The sequence below is a fragment of the Periplaneta americana genome, chromosome 16, assembly GCF_040183065.1.
Source record: "Periplaneta americana isolate PAMFEO1 chromosome 16, P.americana_PAMFEO1_priV1, whole genome shotgun sequence".
In the NCBI taxonomy this organism is placed as follows: domain Eukaryota; kingdom Metazoa; phylum Arthropoda; class Insecta; order Blattodea; family Blattidae; genus Periplaneta; species Periplaneta americana.
The window spans coordinates 138,654,679-138,673,571 of record NC_091132.1 but is presented as its reverse complement, the minus strand read 5'-3'; positions in this window follow the sequence as shown (position 1 = coordinate 138,673,571).

Sequence of the window (18,893 nt, the reverse complement as noted above, 5' to 3'; positions counted from 1 at the left end):
TCACACTATGGGATCAACTTTTGTATCCTTGTGTCGTAGAAGTCAGCCGCCTGGGATTGGAACCAGAGTTTGACAGTCATCTGCACCTCTCTGTCGATCCCACAGCCTAACAAATGTCTCAATTCCGGTGGGGAATATGTTGAAAAATAGCTCAACAATTGTTATGTCTGTTCCAATAAATTTTTCCAATGAAATTGTGTTTTCTTTCTGTTAACGGCCCCTGGCCCTCGAGTGGCCAAAATTTGTATAAGCACTTCTTTTGACATTATTAACGTGGTGAAAGAAAAAAAATAACTTTTTTTTATCTGTCCCCATTAGAATGTTTGCTTGTGAGCTAATACACGTAATAAAAAGTTGTATGCATTTTAATAATCAACGCCATTCAATTCAAACATCATTTGCAGTTTGTAAGATATTTTTCAAAAATGTGAGTAACATTTTCCAAACAGTGTTGTACCCCTGTACGTCACTTGCAAGCGTTTTCTTAACACATTAGCACTTCTAACTGATGGGTTTGCTCTTGATAGGTTTTGCCTTTCATGGAGAACCTCTGAAATCTGAATATCAGTAATTCTTGCTCTTCCCGATTTCATTTTATCATGAACTGAACCAGTTTCTTAAGACTTCTTAATTAATGCACGATAGAAAACATGGTACAAAGACCATCTATGAGATTATTTTGTCCGAAATCTTTTTAATCCGACAGTGAAGTTTCTACCACATCCATAGGCCTAATAACTTCATAATGTATCAAATCAATTCTTTTTTTAACATTTAAAGCTATTTTTTTTCAAACATTAAAAATATGTATAATAATTAAATAAGCAAACTGGCTAAGAAACTTGTTTATTTTTCAAAGCTTCATTCTTGCATCATGACCAAAGCTCGGAAGTTGGGGACTTGTGTCTTTGAACGTGGCTAAGCGACCGGACTTCAATGTCAACAAACTCCCGCTTCCAGCACGGAGGTACTGTCAGGTCTGCTATAAAAGTGGTTCCTGGCTGGAACAACATAATGATAATATTATGATAGGTTGAAACATCTAATTTTATAGCATATATATAAATAAACATGCAAAATACATCAAATTTACAGTTCTGCTCTGTACATTTCATTACAGTGTATGACTACATGCATTCGAAGATTTTCGAACCCATAAATTCTTCGTCTGTTAGTTAAACATGATTTGAAACGAAGGAAACTTATTTCCACGTCACATGAAGTGACGGGAGCAAACTTTAATTTTTTTATTTTATTTATTTTAACTAGCTACCTAGTGAGTACAAATTGCATTTATAAAATAAAAATGTTTCTAGCCACTACCGTAAGAACCAGGCTCGTGTACGGTTTGGTCTTAGTGAATAATATAACATAAAATTTACAAGGACAGTTTACTAAATACAGTAATTAACTTAATTCAAACCAATAAGTACAACACAAGAGCAAGAATAAAGAAGAAAGGGAAAACGAGAGAAAAATACACATTTAATATAAATTGACAATCCGACAGAAGCCAGTGATATTCGATAAAAACATGAATATAGTCGATAGAAATAAAAGGTAAAAAAAGTACATTTGTTACTATTATATATCATGGATAATTTTACAAAATTCTTTTTTAAAAGTTTCAATTTTAAAAATTTCAAATTTGGAAAATGGTTTGAAATTTTATTATAAAGTCTTGGGCCTAAATAAAATACTGAATATTTCACTGTCACTGTTTCCTGTTCGATTTTCAGCAGATCTCGTATCTGAGAAAGATAAGTATATCCTAAATTTTTCTCGCAAATAGTTTTCAATTAGTGTATCACTACTAGGGAAGGTCCCTCTACGACTTGATCCATGGCTATGGACAAATTCTCCATCAATTTAAAGGACTGCAATGTCTTTCAATGAATGCCCGTTTCCAGCTCTAGTTTATGTGTGGTACAACTTACAAGATATAAACTCTGCATTAGAAGAAAATAATGTATCTCCTCAGAATTCCTCCACGAAATTCTGTACCTAAAATTTAAGAAATGCATTTTCAAACTTCCATAACACCCATTCGAATAACACGTATTTTCTATTTCCTCAAACAGACCGTTTACCTGTAATTCTCTTAATGTCATTGGCTTCGACGTGACACAGTTTATTCTTTCGTCTTCTTGCCATTCGATGTGACCACTTTCTTAGTACAAACGACTGTCCCTGAGCACTTGCAGCGTGAGCTTTGTGTACGTTATGCCTGTAACCTTACTCAAGCACACGACACACAAGTCCCCAAGATCCGAGCTTTGATCATGACTAAGCTTAGTATTCCTGCTACCAAAAGACTAAGTTGCGGGTAAATGGTAGGTGGAACACAGGTCATGCAGCAGAGAAAGAGACAGACAAACATGTTCTTACTGCATGTTCGTAGAGTACATCCAATCTGAAATAAAAGTAGAACAACTACGGACTTTATAATCTAACGGCGCAATAGCCCGAAGTTGGCCAAGGCCTACCTGCGTAACAAATATTTTTTCTTTATAAAGTATGGGTACAAAGTGCTGACGGAGTTGGGGCTCACTTGAAATATGTTCCTTCGTGTACTTTTCTTGAAATTCTTTAAAGTTTTTATTGTTCAATTTATTAAGCGGTATATTGGCATTGACCATCATGGCACATATCCCTGCAAAACATGGATTTCTTATAGTACTCTCTCTCAGAGTTTGATGGTACTGTTTGTTTTGAGTTACGTTCAACCATATTTCTATGCCTTTTTGTATTGCAGTGACTTTCAGTGCACTGTTTTCTTGTAACTTTTATATCTACTTTGCACAACTTACATGTAATTGTAAATTATTATTGGCTCCGAACTCCTGAATTAAGTCCTCCAGCCTTTCATACTTCGAAATTTTTGTCTTCGGCATTTTACCTCGTCACAAATACAAATGTTACGTTAAGTAAATAATACGACTTTTACATTTCGCTGGTTTAAAGCACTCGCTATGACCGTGTTCCGGCTTCAACACAAACTAGAATGAGCGTGAGTAAGATGCGGTTCTATGTTGTATTAGACGGGACGTATCCCTGGGCTGTGACGTCAGGTACAGTATGAGAATAGGCAACTGTATTCCAGCTTAGACGTAGCTGAAATACTAAGCTTAATCATGACAATGGAAGCAATCATTTTAGAACGGAATAACTAAATCCCGTTCTTGACACTTTCCATACCATTTTTATAGTCACCAGCGCAGCTCGATTGGCTGTGGCAATTGCCTGCCGATCCAAGGTTGCGCTCGGGCGTGGGTTCGATTTCCGTTTGGGTTAATTACCTGGTTGGATTTTTTCCGAGGTTCTCTCAACCGTACAAGGCAAATGTCAGGTCATCTACGGCGAATCCTCGACCAAATCTTTTCAAATATCATCTCACTATCATTAATTCCATCGACGCTAAATAGTCCAGTAGTTGATACAGTGTCGTTAAAGAAGCAAGTAAAAAATCATCTTTATTACTGAATTTATTTATAAATTATATAAATTTCAACTATGTTAGTTTCTTTGTATTAGCTGTATATTTTTAAATTTAATTTTTTTAAATGCCTTGTATTTGTTGACATTTATATGCCTTCGTATGACAATATCTTTCAACTTCACATCATAGCCGGCATTCTAAATAATTGAACATGTTTATTCTCCCAAGAGTTCTTATTACAGTTTTACTTCTTAAGGGTTGTCCAAAGAGGATGGTTTGTTTTAAGAAAAAAATTTCAAAAGCTATTCTCAGAGCACTGTTCAAAATTTGTTTCTGTTTTTAAGAGTATAATTTATCTTCTGAATTAGGTATAATAAATTACCCTATTTAAGTTTATTGTTATTTTGGTGTATGTTTTGTAATTTGTCTCAGATATGCATAGTTGGATAGGGCTCTTATTAGTCGCATATTTACAGAGTGGGCGGAAAGTAACTCTTTATTAGAAATAACTAATAACTTTCTTAATAATTTGTCTATTGTAATGAAACAAGATCTGTTGTGGAGTGTAAAATGGTAGAAATAATCTGCAATAAAAATTGAAACTCTACATATACCAGCATTTTTCACCAGTGTTTCTGATCTCTTGGAGATAACTTCGACTGATTTCAGCAGGAACTGTTGTGGTACGTTAGTGAGGACATGGCGATTGCGAGCCTCCAGTTCATCCAAAGTTCTTGGGTTGGTGCGGTATACCTCTTCCTTTGACCAACTCCACAGGATGAAGTCACATGGAGTAGGGTCGGGACTCCGTGCTGGTCACTCATGCGGACCACAACGACCCAACCAACGTCCTGGAAAATGTTGATCAAGCCAGGCACGGACGTCGAGTACAAAATGAGAGGGCACCATCTTGCATGAAAATCAGGTCATTGATGTCATCCCAGGTGGACAAAATATGACAAATTAATTTTACAGCATGGCTAGGTACCGTTCTGCGTCCATGGTGTTTCGAAGAATGAATGGACCCAAAACCTGGTTGTTATGCCACACTACACTGTAACTTTTGGACCACTTTGTGACTTCTCAATCGTGGCCCCCGGATACTCTCGTGCAAAGTAGTGACAGTTGTAAACCCTCCCACATGAAAAACGGCTTCGTCGCTTCAAATGATGATGGTGAACAAATGGGGCCAGTCTTCGTACCAACCAAGCATGATCTCACCATACTCCTTCCGATGGTCACAATTTTCCACCGATAGATCTTGACAGTAATGCGGCTTCCACGGACGAAAATTTAATTCGTGTGCCTTCTTGGTATCACTTGTGAGGTTCACACCTGTCTTCGGACTGTTGCAGTAGCGGCTCGCCGTAAAAAGAATAGGTGAAGTGCTGTTCACATACACAAATGCATGAACAGTTTTACCAATATAATGAGTGGGCCCACTCTTCGTAAACTACATACAGTTTTAATAGTTCTAGAACACATGCAAATAGAAAAATTAATTTATTTCAGGACTCACCCAATTTCTTGCATACCAAGTCAATCCTTCTACATTTTAAAGCAGCAAACCTGTCGATGATGTCTTCATAAAATGTCTGACTTTAACTGAGGGTGGACAATATATCTCTATGCAAAGCTATGGGGCTAATAATGAAAGTCTCTCCTGTGATGTAGCATTCCGAGTGAAATTTTCAATATTTTCAAACAGAAAAGCTTCTTTCATCGGAAGAATTTTTAAAGTTATTTTATACAACTTCTGTACTTTCTTAGCACTTTTTAAAACAAATAACAAATGGAACTGTAGGTCGTCCAGAATTTAAAACATCTTTTTTATCCTCATATTTAAGTCTACAAAACGACATTTCTAATAAATTACAAACCGTGTCATTTTCGGGATACATGTTTCGCACTCATTAATCAACATTTTCTATGTACCTACTGGTACCTAATTATTTGTGTAATAGCACTATGATGTAGGATTAATACACTATGTACACTTATCACTAATATATTCTAAATATATTAAATAATAAGTTAATATATACGTACACAATATTAAACTACATGCGTATATTTACGCGCGCGTTAAACTTTCAAATGCAAGAGTTGGAACAAAACTGACAAGATGACGAGCTCATGAGAAAAAATAATACACAAGGCGGAAAACAACTTTTAAACTTTGCGAATGTATGTGGGGTGTATTCCTGATAAAATAACATAGAGCCAGCTAATTTACCACTGCAGGAGTGGATGCTTGGAAACAAGAAATGAGGATACTATTCTCGAGTCAGGTAGTACATACTGTAAAATTTCACAGCCCTTAAACAATAACCCCAGGCCTTGGAGACGAGTAGCAACCCTTCTCTATTATTTGTACCGTTAGATCTGCAAACTGGTTACTCCACCTATAAGTCTGACCAACGAGTTAGAAAGAGAAAGATATAGAGTGGTCATTGCGCCGCCATGTTTGAAGAAAATTGAACGACCGTCGGTAATGAACAACGAGCACAGAATACAATAGAGTAGACACTAGCATCTTAATACCATTGGACGGAGTGAAGCCGGTTTGATGGACCTGACGCCATCTTGTTGCTACCAAAACATTGCAAAATAGCTATTACGTTATAGAAGATCTTATGATAATAAGAATTCCATATGTCCCTAATTTCTTGTAGGACTCACACTTTCTTGTTTGTTTCGTAATACAGAATCGCTATGCACGTATTTTTAGCAAAAATTACGAAACTATCATCGATAAATCACATATATACAGGTTATTTAAATTGGCAGCTCTTCAAATTGCAGTATGGTATTTAATAGATAATCTGGAAGGTTAAACAAACAATAATGATAAAAAAGGAAAATAACAGTTTGACCTTATTTTGCTACTAGTCCAATAAAAATGCTACCCTATAATAATTACTTTTATAGGTTGATCAATTTTGCTTCGATTTAATAATGAAACTTGCTTCTTAACGCAAATTATCATTCTCTTCCTTTTGCCAGTATTTCGTATAGATATCCCGATTTTGTTTAGAGAAAAAATGGAATGCTCTTAACCATATAATATTTGATAGGCTCTTCGTTTATAGTATATAATTAGATTATAACGGCGAACAAAAGTGAAGTTTTATTACCAAGTGGGTCAAGTCAGTTCACGACCGAGTTAATGAAGCTACTAAGTCTGTAAAGCAAAAGTCTGATTTCGTGATTATAAAAATTAATTACAATAATATTAATACACTATTTCTTTTTCTTCATCAAACGAATACGTGCATTCGGTTTAAGAGAAACCTCGGTACACCAGTTTTCTATAGCACTCGACACAAACTTCCAACATGGGTTGTTAGGTTAGCTTCGCTCGTAAATGCTAAGACTGCAAAGCATGTCTGATTTCGTGATTATAAAAATTAATTACAATAATATCAATACACTAATCCTTTCTCTTAATCAAACAAATACGTGAACAATACGAATCTAACCGACTAACTTAGGCTAAATCATTCATTACCGTATTTAGGCTACCGGTAATAAGTACATTTCACACATGCATATTTACCCGTGAAAAGTTATTCCAGGAATTTTTTTTGGAAATCTGTTTGTGCAGCCATACGCAGAACATGTAGGCATATTGAAATTAGTTAATTTATTAATTAAAACAACGATGCAACATCACAATCAACTGCCCATGTGCTAACCGGGAGCGCAATGTTTTGGTAGCATCATAATGGCGACTGTCCACAAAAGCGGCTTCACCTCCAAGCTGTTTATATCTACTCTATGCATTCTGTGCTCGTTGGTAATGAACTTATGCGCCCGAAACAAAGTGGGCGTGGTGATAACTGACATTAGAATCGTCAACTGTCTTAATTTCGTTTGCATAAATCAGTTAAACTGAAGTGGAAAAACCTAGTATTTCGTCAAATACGTGCTAGGAACTTAATCTAAACTTATGTACGCTAAATTTAAAACACTTGAGCTATTCCTAGAGGGAATGCTTAAAAGAATAACCTAAGCAAAATTTTCATGTAGTATGACAAGAAGTCCTAGCAAATATACTGAAGAAAATGTTAATATTCCTAGGTTCTTTTAAATGCGACCTGCAAGATTGCCTATAAAATGAAAGAGCCTGATTCGGATGATTTTATTAAATTGTTTTCCCAGTCTCTACACGTTGCATTACTATTTACTATACCATAAGATATAGAATGAAAGTAGGCCCTATCTGTAGTAAACAACCTTTACCTCCAAGCTTGTAACGTGGGTGAAACATGACAAAACTCGCTTTCAGTTTTTTTGTTACAGTAAAGTATAATTATTATCGAAGTGTGAACGTGAAGCCAACAGCCGGCTGGTCTGTCTGAGCCTTTCAAGGCCTGTGGCACCACAGATAATTATTAGTGTATAATTGAGCACCCACGTACTATAATGGGGTAAGTAGTTACGAAAATATATATTCATACTTACCCCATTATTGCACGTGGGTGCTCAATTATGTTCTTTCATGTCCTTCCAGTCAAAATACTAACAACAATACGACCTACTCCAGAGTTTTGCGTTATTTTGGATGCGAGTGTCGAAATACAATTTTAATATTTGATTGCTATTACTAGGTTTGAAACGGAATTGTAGCGGTTTTATCCGTATTTAGTTTAACTTTATTACTAGTGAACCATTTATTTGATTAATCGTTTGTCTTCGAAATAGGCCTACTTCTTATAAGCTACAGCTCATCGTCTTCTTGTATAAGCAGTGAGGACAGAAGGAGCAGAAATAAAGGATGCCGGTGTCGAAATACAGTTTTAATATTGTATTACTATTTGTTTTTCACTGGGTCTGAAACGGAATTGTATTGATTTTATCCGTATCTAGTTTAAGTACATTACCAGTGAACCATTTATTTTGTTTATGCCGGGCGTTGTTACACATTTATGCATGAAAAAAATGCTGCTAATTAACAAAACTATGGACTTAACTTCATAAAATTTACATGAAATATGATATATCAGTTGTCTTTTTCCTTTTGACATTGCAGTTATATGCAGCACATACAACAGGCATGTTTTTTCTTCGTTTTTTTTTTTTGTGCTTCTTACCTCCGTTATACAACATTGTAAGCAGACGAATTTTTACAAAGGTGGGCGCTTAGCTCAGAACTGCCGTGTTTCGCGGTGGCACCGCAAAGAGCGCTGTGCAGGACAACATAGCCACTCTATAGTCTTCTCTTTCTAACTCGTTGAGTCTGACAGTTCTCCGTAACTGAAAGACTCAGAAACGCACTTCACTCATACAATCTTTCTTTACTGCGTGACGTCACGTTACCATGGAAACCAAGTGCTGTATGAGAATGGGAGCCCAAATAATTTCACCTGTACAGTATTGTAAGTTCCAATAGTCACCGCTCGGCGCTTGTAACAGTTGACATTATTCTATTCAGCGGACGGTTACAGGCACTATTTATACAAGTAAACACTGTTTATAACGACAGAAAAGAAAACGTTTTCTTATTTTAGAAATACGGTATCGGTAATAACTGGAATTAATTATTAATATGAGATAAAATTGTGTTTTACATGTAAATACGTGGAGTGACACTTCACCTACTTCACCTGAATAACCGCCCCTGGACTGTTGACTAAACGACAAGAACTTCAAACCATTTCGGATTGTGTAGCAGATAAGACCACTTTCACGAGCTGCTCGTTGTGTTGATTTTTGCGGCCTTCTGGTGAACATATCCCTCACCATTTGCAATGTTGCCTCTGTCCTGAATGTCGAAGGACGACCACGTCTGCGAATATCCACTACAAATCTTGTGTCTATGAGTTTGTAATGGCAATTCTTGATGGTTTTGGGACCCAATGAAGCGCGAGGTCCGTGGACTATTCATCACCATCTCTGCACCAGTACAACGAAAGCCACACTTCATAACAGACTGCCACCTGAGTCTCTTCCTGCAGTGTCATGCGAAGTGCCATTATGGATAACTTTCTACCCCTGTACAGAAACTACGTAGGACCTACTTACTTACTTACAGGCTTTTAAGGAACCCGGAGGTTCATTGCCGCCCTCACATAAGCCCGCCATTGGTCCCTATCCTGAGCAAGATTAATCCAGCCTCTATCATCATATCCCACCTCCCTCAAACCCATTTTAATATTATCTTCCCATCTACGTCTCGGCCTCCCCAAAGGTCTTTTTCCCTCCGGCCTCCCAACTAACACACTATATGCATTTCTGGATTCGCCCATACGTGCTACATACCCTGCCCATCTCAAAGTCTAGATTTAATGTTCCTAATTATGTCAGGTGAAAAATACAATGCTTGCAGTTCTGTGTTGTGTAACTTTCTCCATTCTCCTGTAACTTCATCCTTTTTAGTCCCAAATATTTTCCTAAGCACCTTATTCTCAAACACCCTCAACCTATGTTCCTTTCTAAAAGTGAGAATCCAAGTTTCACAACCATAAAGAACAATATAACTGTTTTATAAATTCTAACTTTCAGAATTTTTGACAGCAGACTGGATGATAAAAGCTTCTCAACCGAATAATAACAGGCATTTCCAATATTTATTCTGTGTTCAATCTCCTCCCGAGTATCATTTATATTTGTTACTGTTGCTAGAAACTATGTACTACGTTTCATAAAAGAAAGATTAATATATAGACTACAAACATTATAAGCATTTTACAATAAGGAGTTACTTTCCGTTCACTCTATATATCATAAAATACTTAACATACTACTACTGTAATGTTTGTTTTCCATTACTCAGTGTAATTGTAATATTGATTCAACAATAATATTGTTTTCTTTCTATGATTTCCCCATTCTATTGACGAACTTGCCTGGAGCTGCAGGACAAGTTCGCTGTTACAAAATTGTAATAATAGCGTTCTGGAAATTTCGACAAATATTACATTACAAATTACAGTTTCAGTATCTCAATGGTTTGATCAGAACTTCTCAGGATTTTATATGTAATAAAACTTAATTAACAGCGAATAACAAGCACAGATCATCTTCATCTTCCATTATTTTCGATAGCAGTCTGTCACAATTCTGTCAATAGCATAATTTGACGGCGGAACTCTTTTTTTTTTTACTTTGGAGACTAGAAACAGCTGGAATGACATAATAAAACACCGACGGAAATAAACTGTGCACGAAAAGTGGACTATGAACTGGATACGGAAGAACTTCAATGCCTTATTTCAAATGTAGTTGATAGGCTGGAGAGTTGTAAAGCTGCTAAAGATATCGCTTTCGGTTCACTAAAGACGGATAGCGATTATGCAAAACTCTGTGAACACTAGAATACGGTTCGGCAACAACTACTCAAGCATCCGGAGTTGAAGTACATGCATGCGTTCAACATTGCACCAAACACACAACTTATGTTAGTCTTGTTCCGAAAGCTGATTTACCGTATCACGCTTGCGCTTGTTGGTAATTGAGTACCTACTGTTTTTTCTTGTCTAAACTGCGTGAAGGATCCACTTTTCCTGACATACGACAATCCTCTTTCAAAGTTAGTCGCCTAAAGAATTTTGAATTAGCTGACGATAGACCTCAATTCGTCATTGGTTTACGTATTTATCAATTGATTTTCACGTGGCTACTTACTCGAAAACTAAAGTTTATATGACTGACGGAGAACGGTTGATTCTTACGAAAGGCCAGATGCATTGACAGTTCTTTAGTGCTCTACAGTGGTTTTTATTTTGATGCTGTTTACAGAGTCACAACATGGACGAAAAATTTTCTCCGGCACCGAGATTTGAACCCGGGTTTTCAGCTCTACGTGCTGATGCTTTATCCACTAAGCCACACCGGATATCCATCCCGGTGTCGGACAGAATCGTCTCAGTTTAAGTTCCAACTCTTGGGTTCCCTCTAGTGGCCGCCCTCTGCACTACGTCATAGAGTCTATGAACGTAGGACTCAAGTCCACACATGTGCTGAGGTGCACTCGTTATGAGTGACTAGTTGGCCGGGATCCGACGGAATAAGCGCCGTCTTAAATCACGAAGTGATTTACGCATATCATATATGTTATTTTAATGTACCGAAGTACATATGATATTTCCATGCACATATTCTGCGTCATCATACGATGCAAGAGTAATGGAACGGAAAAAAATTCTCTCCGGCACCGGGATTTGAACCCGGGTTTTCAGCTCTACGTGCTGATGCTTTATCCACTAAGCCATACCGGATACCCATCCCGGTGTCGGACGGAATCGTCTCAGTTTAAGTTCCAACTCTTGGGTTCCCTCTAGTGGCCGCCCTCTGCATTACGTCATAGAGTCTATGAACGTAGGACTCAAGTCCACACATGTGCTGAGGTGCACTCGTTATGAGTGACTAGTTGGCCGGGATCCGTCGGAATAAGCGCCGTCTTAAATCACGAAGTGATTTATGCATATCATATATATTATTTTAATGTAATGCAAATATTCTGCGTCATCATACGATGAAAGAGTAATGGAAAGGAGAAAAATTCTCTCCGGCACCGGGATTTGAATCCGGGTTTTCAGCTCTACGTTCTGATGCTTTATCCACTAAGCCATAACGGATACCCGTTCCATTACTCTTTCATCGTATGATGACGCAGAATATCTGCATGGAAATATCAGATGTACTTCGATACATTGAAATAATATATAAGGTTTGTTAAGTTGGTATCACCTTAATTTAAAACAATGAATAAAATAGATGCAGTAATTCTATGCACTTCTCTCTCAATTACAAATTCGTGAATTTATTTCGCAGCTACTCTTACATCACATTGGTGAATAGTATGCGAATCGCTATTTTTGGTCACAATTGTGAGCTTAATAACATCATAACACATAATTTTATTATAACAAAAAATTCGTACTGGCATAACAGTAAAAGAATACATTCAAATAACAGTAATAATAATAATAATAATAATAATAATAATAATAATAATAATAATAAATAATAATTTAATTCAATTTATTTATATCGAAAATTTATATTGTTATGACGGATTAGATGCATTCCAATTCTTAATCCATCATTCCCAATAACAAATACAAACACAATTTACATTTCATTGTGATCCTACTTCCATTCTTAAATACAGGGTGGAAGGTAAGGTAGTACATTAATTGACAGGAGCCATAGAACTCATTATTTAGAGTAAATTTTGTCAAATAAAAAAAATTATAGGACTTACGGATAGTGAGATAATTAAAAGTGTTTCGAAAGCGCTGACGGCAATTGCAAGATGTCTCAACGCCGCATAAGTAGCACCCCACACCCCAAGCGGTCAGCGACTTGAAGGGGGTGGGTTAAGTTCAACTACTTTTCACCGTGTATCTTGCAGCAGGTGAGGGGAGGGCGGCAGCAATACTTCACGAACTAATCTGGGGATAAATCTTCGCACAAAAATGACCTACGTAAACTCCGGATAGGGACGTAACTGTTATTTGTTTAGTTTGTGTAATTTAATGTCAGAAAATGTAAATTAATAACCAGAATGAACAAAATAGCTCGTGTCCGGGCGCAGTTCAACAATGAATGCAGAATTATCAACTTACAATGCCATACACTAACAACAATTCAATACTAAGTAGGACGTAATAATTTTAATGTAAGGAAGAAATACGTACAGCAATAACAAGAAATAACGTGAAAATCAGGAAATTATGTCCAAATTAGTGAAAACACGTAGGATTGAAGTTTCAGTTACAATTAATGACAAAATAAAACTGATATAACTTTGTGAACAAGATGTAATTAACATTATAGCTTGTTGTTTTACGAATCACTAATTCTGGGCGTTAATAATTAAATAAAGAGTAATAAACTCCGTAAACCACATTCCACTCACATCTTACAGGTACTGTTCAAAATGTCCACCATCAGCGTGCATGCAGATTTCACATCTTCTAATTCATTTATGACGAACTCTGGCCAGTAGTTCTTCACTGTTCCGAATTTATTTCGCGGTCTGGATCATGTCTAAGTACTCACGATTTGTGAACTCTGGCATCTCGTAGTTTTGAAATAAACTGAACTGTATCGCTGTACATCCAACTGCACACTAATGCAATGTAAACATCACAACAGCTGATCAATTGCGAGTACTAGGCCAACTGTCTGCCGTCCGGACAGCGATGCCAAATTGTGTACGTGACCCGACAATCAATGTTTCCAATGATTCTTCAATCGATTAATTCGAAATCTGTGAATTTTCTAATTAAAATACTGCTGCAACGTGAACATAATAAACTTTCTCTTCGTTGTTATACAAGAAATTAAACCGTATTTTAAAAAGTATTCGTAAAAATCGCGATCGAAATGTCGGCATAAAAGTATTATTTCTTCAAAAACCTCGCAAAAAACGAGCAATATGGTATTATACTTTTTGTTAGTTATATTTCAAGGAATCACATCCTACAATTAATATACTACCTTACTTTCCACCCTGAATATAATGAAAGTATAAATTCACTACATTACAATAACTGACATCTTTATCTCTGATTTTCATGCAGAATTTCCTTTTCTTTTAACATTATATTCACTCTCAATTCAAAATTCCTCTATTCCTCTATTCAAACGTTCACTTATTTCCTAAACGGTTCGGTGCTAGTTCACACAAACAATATTCACCCAAATTAAATTTGACCCATGGACGATTGACGAATCGGAGAATGCAACCAAATAAATGGACCCAAGAGAAAATTAGAACAAAGAAAATTCACATGTATTTATTTTTTATTTTCTTTTATTGATAATGCAATAATTTAGGTGAAACGAAGTTTTGATTGGTTTACGTATCTCCTCAAAAACTTTAGGCCTATTTTATTGCAGAAATCGAGTCTTGGATGGATTTCTTCAGATTTGAATGTTATAACCACAGGCACCACGACACGTCCTTCGTCTTTGAATTCATCATACCTTTGTAAAATATTTTGCAGCCTTATATTTAAGCTTTCATATTTTCGATGAAAGAGTAATGGAACAGAGAAAAATTCTCTCCGGCACCGGGATTTGAACCCGGGTTTTCAGCTCTACGTGCTGATGCTTTGTCCACTAAGCCACACCGGATACCCATCCCGGTGTCGGACAGAATCGTCTCAGTTTAAGTTCCAACTCTTGGGTTCCCTCTAGTGGCCGCCCTCTGCACTACGTCATAGATGTCTATAAACGTAGGGCTGAAGTCCACATATATGCTGAGGTGCACTCGTTATGAGTGACTAGTTGGCCGGGATCCGACGGAATAAGCGCCGTCTTAAATCACGAAATGGAAATGGAAATATCATATGTACTTCGGTACATTAAAATAATATATATTTCATATTTTCGTTTTTGTGGATCTTTTACTTCTGTCTTTGTCCCACGTATCTGCTGTCTCTTATCTTTCACGTTTTACGCAACATGTGTCAACACTGTACTGCCCCCAGCACTCTATTGGCTTAGGACATATGCCTTCTTAGTCTGAAACCGCTATAGTGTCTATTGAGCTATATTGGAGAGAGAGTGACGAGAATTATTACTAAACACTAGCGGTCTTACTAATAAAAACTCTATATACAGACGTTTAACTGTTTTATATTTATACAATGAGTAGCTCGTTTATAAGTCGTGTGTAAATTCCTTACTAATAATCAGTACATACGTCGTGTATAACAGTATAACTGTTACACAGATACGTCATAGTTTCGTCATTACTTCCTTACGAAAGGTAATAGAATATCTGAGGTTCTCTATTGCATCCGGTAGAGCGCTGTAGTGTGGCGTTTTAAATATCGATAGTACAACTGGCTCTAATCGATTACCACACTATATTTTGGTCAAAGAGTACAAGCTACAGCAATATTATTCTAATAATTCTATGATCTTTGGTTTGTTCTTCTGTGGTTACAAGGTAACCATCATCATAAAATGACAGTCGATACGAACAGCTGTTAGAGGGGCGGCCATTTTTTCGCTATATACAACGCTTAAACAAGGGGTTTCGTGTATATAACTACTGCAAAGCAATTCCCATTGTATAGTTACAGCCTGTTTATACGTCCATAGCTTATTCAAGGTTTATTAGTAACGTTTTCTGTCTCAACTCTGGATAAGTCTGGTATAAAAACTATACACGGTTTATTAGTAAGACTGTAGGAGAAGACCTCTACCAAGCTGCCATTTCTGCAACAAAATTCATCAGCTCTATAATAGGGTTGTTATATTAGTGATGGGATGGTAATAGTGACGGTAGTGACGGTGACGACGTAATGATGATTAATTACGATATCTTCTCCATGATAGCTAATGGTTGTTACATGCATCCTATAGTGAAAGTGCAGTATTGTATATCTCTCTGGCTCAAATTCGCTGTTACACTTACAGTTCGCTTTCGCTTTACTTATTTTTTAGTTTATAGTTATTCACAATGTAGAGTTATAGCTGTTATTCACAATGTGATGCTGGAAAAATGAATTTATATTTTTTTATTAAAATGCTCGTTTTCAATATCTACACGTCTAGTACTGATTGTTTAGTGATGTTTTCTACCTGTCCATCCTGGGTCTTTTCTCATAAATTGTTGGACTTACAGTACATTAAATCTTCAGTCAATTCAACCACCACAATATGTTATCATTCTGATCAACGATTGTATTACCGCCCTTAAATATTGATACATTATATTAAACTATGCTCTTAGTCTGCGGTAGCTGAGTGATCCAGACCTTCGGCCTATCACGCAAGGGGTTCGAGTTCGAGTCCCAGTCAACTCTGGGAATTTTAATTGAAAAATCCATAGTGATAATTCAAGCGGTGAGATCAATAAGCATTCAAGTTCACGCCATTCATTTTTTGCAAATTTGAAATTAAATTTTGGATATTTCTACAAGTGTTACGACTTTAAAAGTTAGTATACTACTTTGTCTTGATCTCGAAAACAACCAGAAATATTAGGCTATGTGCAAAAAATAATAATTAGATAAGAAATTAAAAAAAAAAAAAGTTTTCTTTTTTTTTTTTTTTTGCATTTTTCTCGAAACGTGTGTAAATGAACTTGAATGGTTATTGATCTCACCGCTTCAATTTTAGCAGACAAGGAGGCATTTGGGATTTTTCCCTAGTTTCTTCTGTTTCCCACATTAGGCATCAACATCATTCCGTCCGATTTCTAATAACAGCAAAGAAGAAATGATTAATACAGGGAAATTAATTTATAATCTATGTCGTTAGTATACATTCCTGCATATATACCAGAGCTTTGTTACGTTAGTGTAGGCCAGTGATGTCAAAGCAAGCGCATTTTTCTGACCTTGACGTCGTGCGCGGGCAGCAAGTGCTAAGTATGGAAAGAGGAAGGGTTGTGTATATGAATAAGCAACCTGTTGGATTAAGAAAACAGTGGTGCACAAACTTCAAACGGAATGTGAAATTTTATGTCGTTTTTTTATATGGCTTCTTTCTGTTTAATATTATCCATATTGTCTGTAAAACAAAAGTACTAACACTGATTTCTTAATATTCCACTTGTGTTTTAAATCTTAATAACATAATAGAGTGTTAAGAAGGAATATTCACTTAAATTCCATAGTAGTATAATATTATACTGTATTAAGTGGATGAAACACGTCATTCATAAAGCAAGTGATATTCCAAAGAAAGAGATTGAGTATGACATGATAAGTTGGAATTTATATTGATGGTATCCCTAGCCTTACAAAAGTAATCAATAAACTAATCAAAACAATATTACAGTACAAAGCAAAGTTACCTAGGTACTGTATCTGTTTTAAGTGTAACTAATATTACATAACAAAACTCTTATCGCATTATGCTTTTAAGGTGATATTTGTGAGCAACTTCCTATCATCAGAATATTAAATTATTTTCTCGAAATCTGCTGAAGCTATAGAGCTGACATTTTTATAACACATGGGCACGTATCTTTTGCTTATGATGTAACAGTAGTTGCTTTGTTAATTCATTTCCTTACAAACAATTTCCATGCGAATATTTTCAAAATTTTCAATACACTATCTTCAGTAATACGTATATACCGTACGGTATATTAGATTTACGAAAACATTCTGTAAGGCTACTAAATAAATAGGCCTTTACCTGAAAATTTCACTTTTCTATACGAAAAGTTGGGAAAATATTTCTTTTGAATAAAAAAATCAAACTTGTGAAAAATGAGCATTAAAATTAAAACTTACATTCTTATAATGCACTTATACTTCTCAGGCAAATCTAAAAATTAACATGGATACAGTTTTAATAAGTTCTCTTCCCTTTATCTATTGAATCAGTGCTGGCCATCCCTGAATATAGCTCGACCAAGCAGCATATACCACCTCTGTCGTCTGTCTCTTTCCTTTCCGCTGTAAAGCGCTCAGGCTCTCCTGGGCTCTAAAGCGCGCGCTTGCTCCTGTGGGCATCAATTGACATGCCTGGTGTAGGCGATTCATTCTCTCTTTAAACTTATTTTTTGCGTAAGGGGAAGAAGAAAGTGGACTGAGAAGCTTTCTTCTCTCGCTATGCTACCACTTGCAGCTAGCCAAGGCGTACTTACAAAGTACGGCGTGAGCTAGCTAACTCACTTAGCCCATGTCACTTAGCAAAGACTAAATAAACAAAATACCGTTTACTGCAAGGCAACTGGCAAAATGTGTGTTGCGGTTCGCAAAATTTGAAAGCGTAACAACAGTTCAACGTCGTTTTAAACATGAGCATGTTGTTCGGAGAGCTCTGAATTACAAAGCGATAAGGTTATGGCACCGCATGTCTGAAGAAAGTGGATTTATTTATTTAAGTAGGTTAGTTTACGACGTTGTTTCAACATCTCAGGTTATTTAGCGTCTGAATGAGGTGAAGGTGATAATGCCGGTGAAATGAGTCCGGGGTCCAGCACCGAAAGTTACCCAGCATTTGTTCAAATTGGGTCGAGGGAAAACCCCGGAAAAAACCTCAACCAGGTAACGTGTCCCAACCGGGATTCAAACTTGGCCACCTGGTTTCGCGAACAGACGTGCTAACCGTTACTCCACAGGTGTGGACAAGAAAGTGGATCTGTTAACATTTCGTACACTGGTGGCCATAAGCGTGCTCTCGAAACCGAAGCTGTTGTTAGCACTGTATGACAGAAAGTCCCAAGAAGAGTCTTAAACGACTGTCCGGAGAGTCAGCTATGCCATATACAACGTACCTGAACTTTACCTTTACCCCATGCAACGTGTTCAAGCATTACGCAATGTGAATCTCCAGACATGGATGAAATTTGTTTATTATACCACAGGAAAACGAACATAGATGTGATGTTCCAACAGGATGGCTCAACACTTAGTTGAGGAAAATAAGTTCGTGAACAATATTCAACATCAACTAATGAGTCGTGGTCAATTACATAGCGTCCAGTTTCTCAAGAGCTGACGCTACCCGATTTCTTTGTTTTCGATTT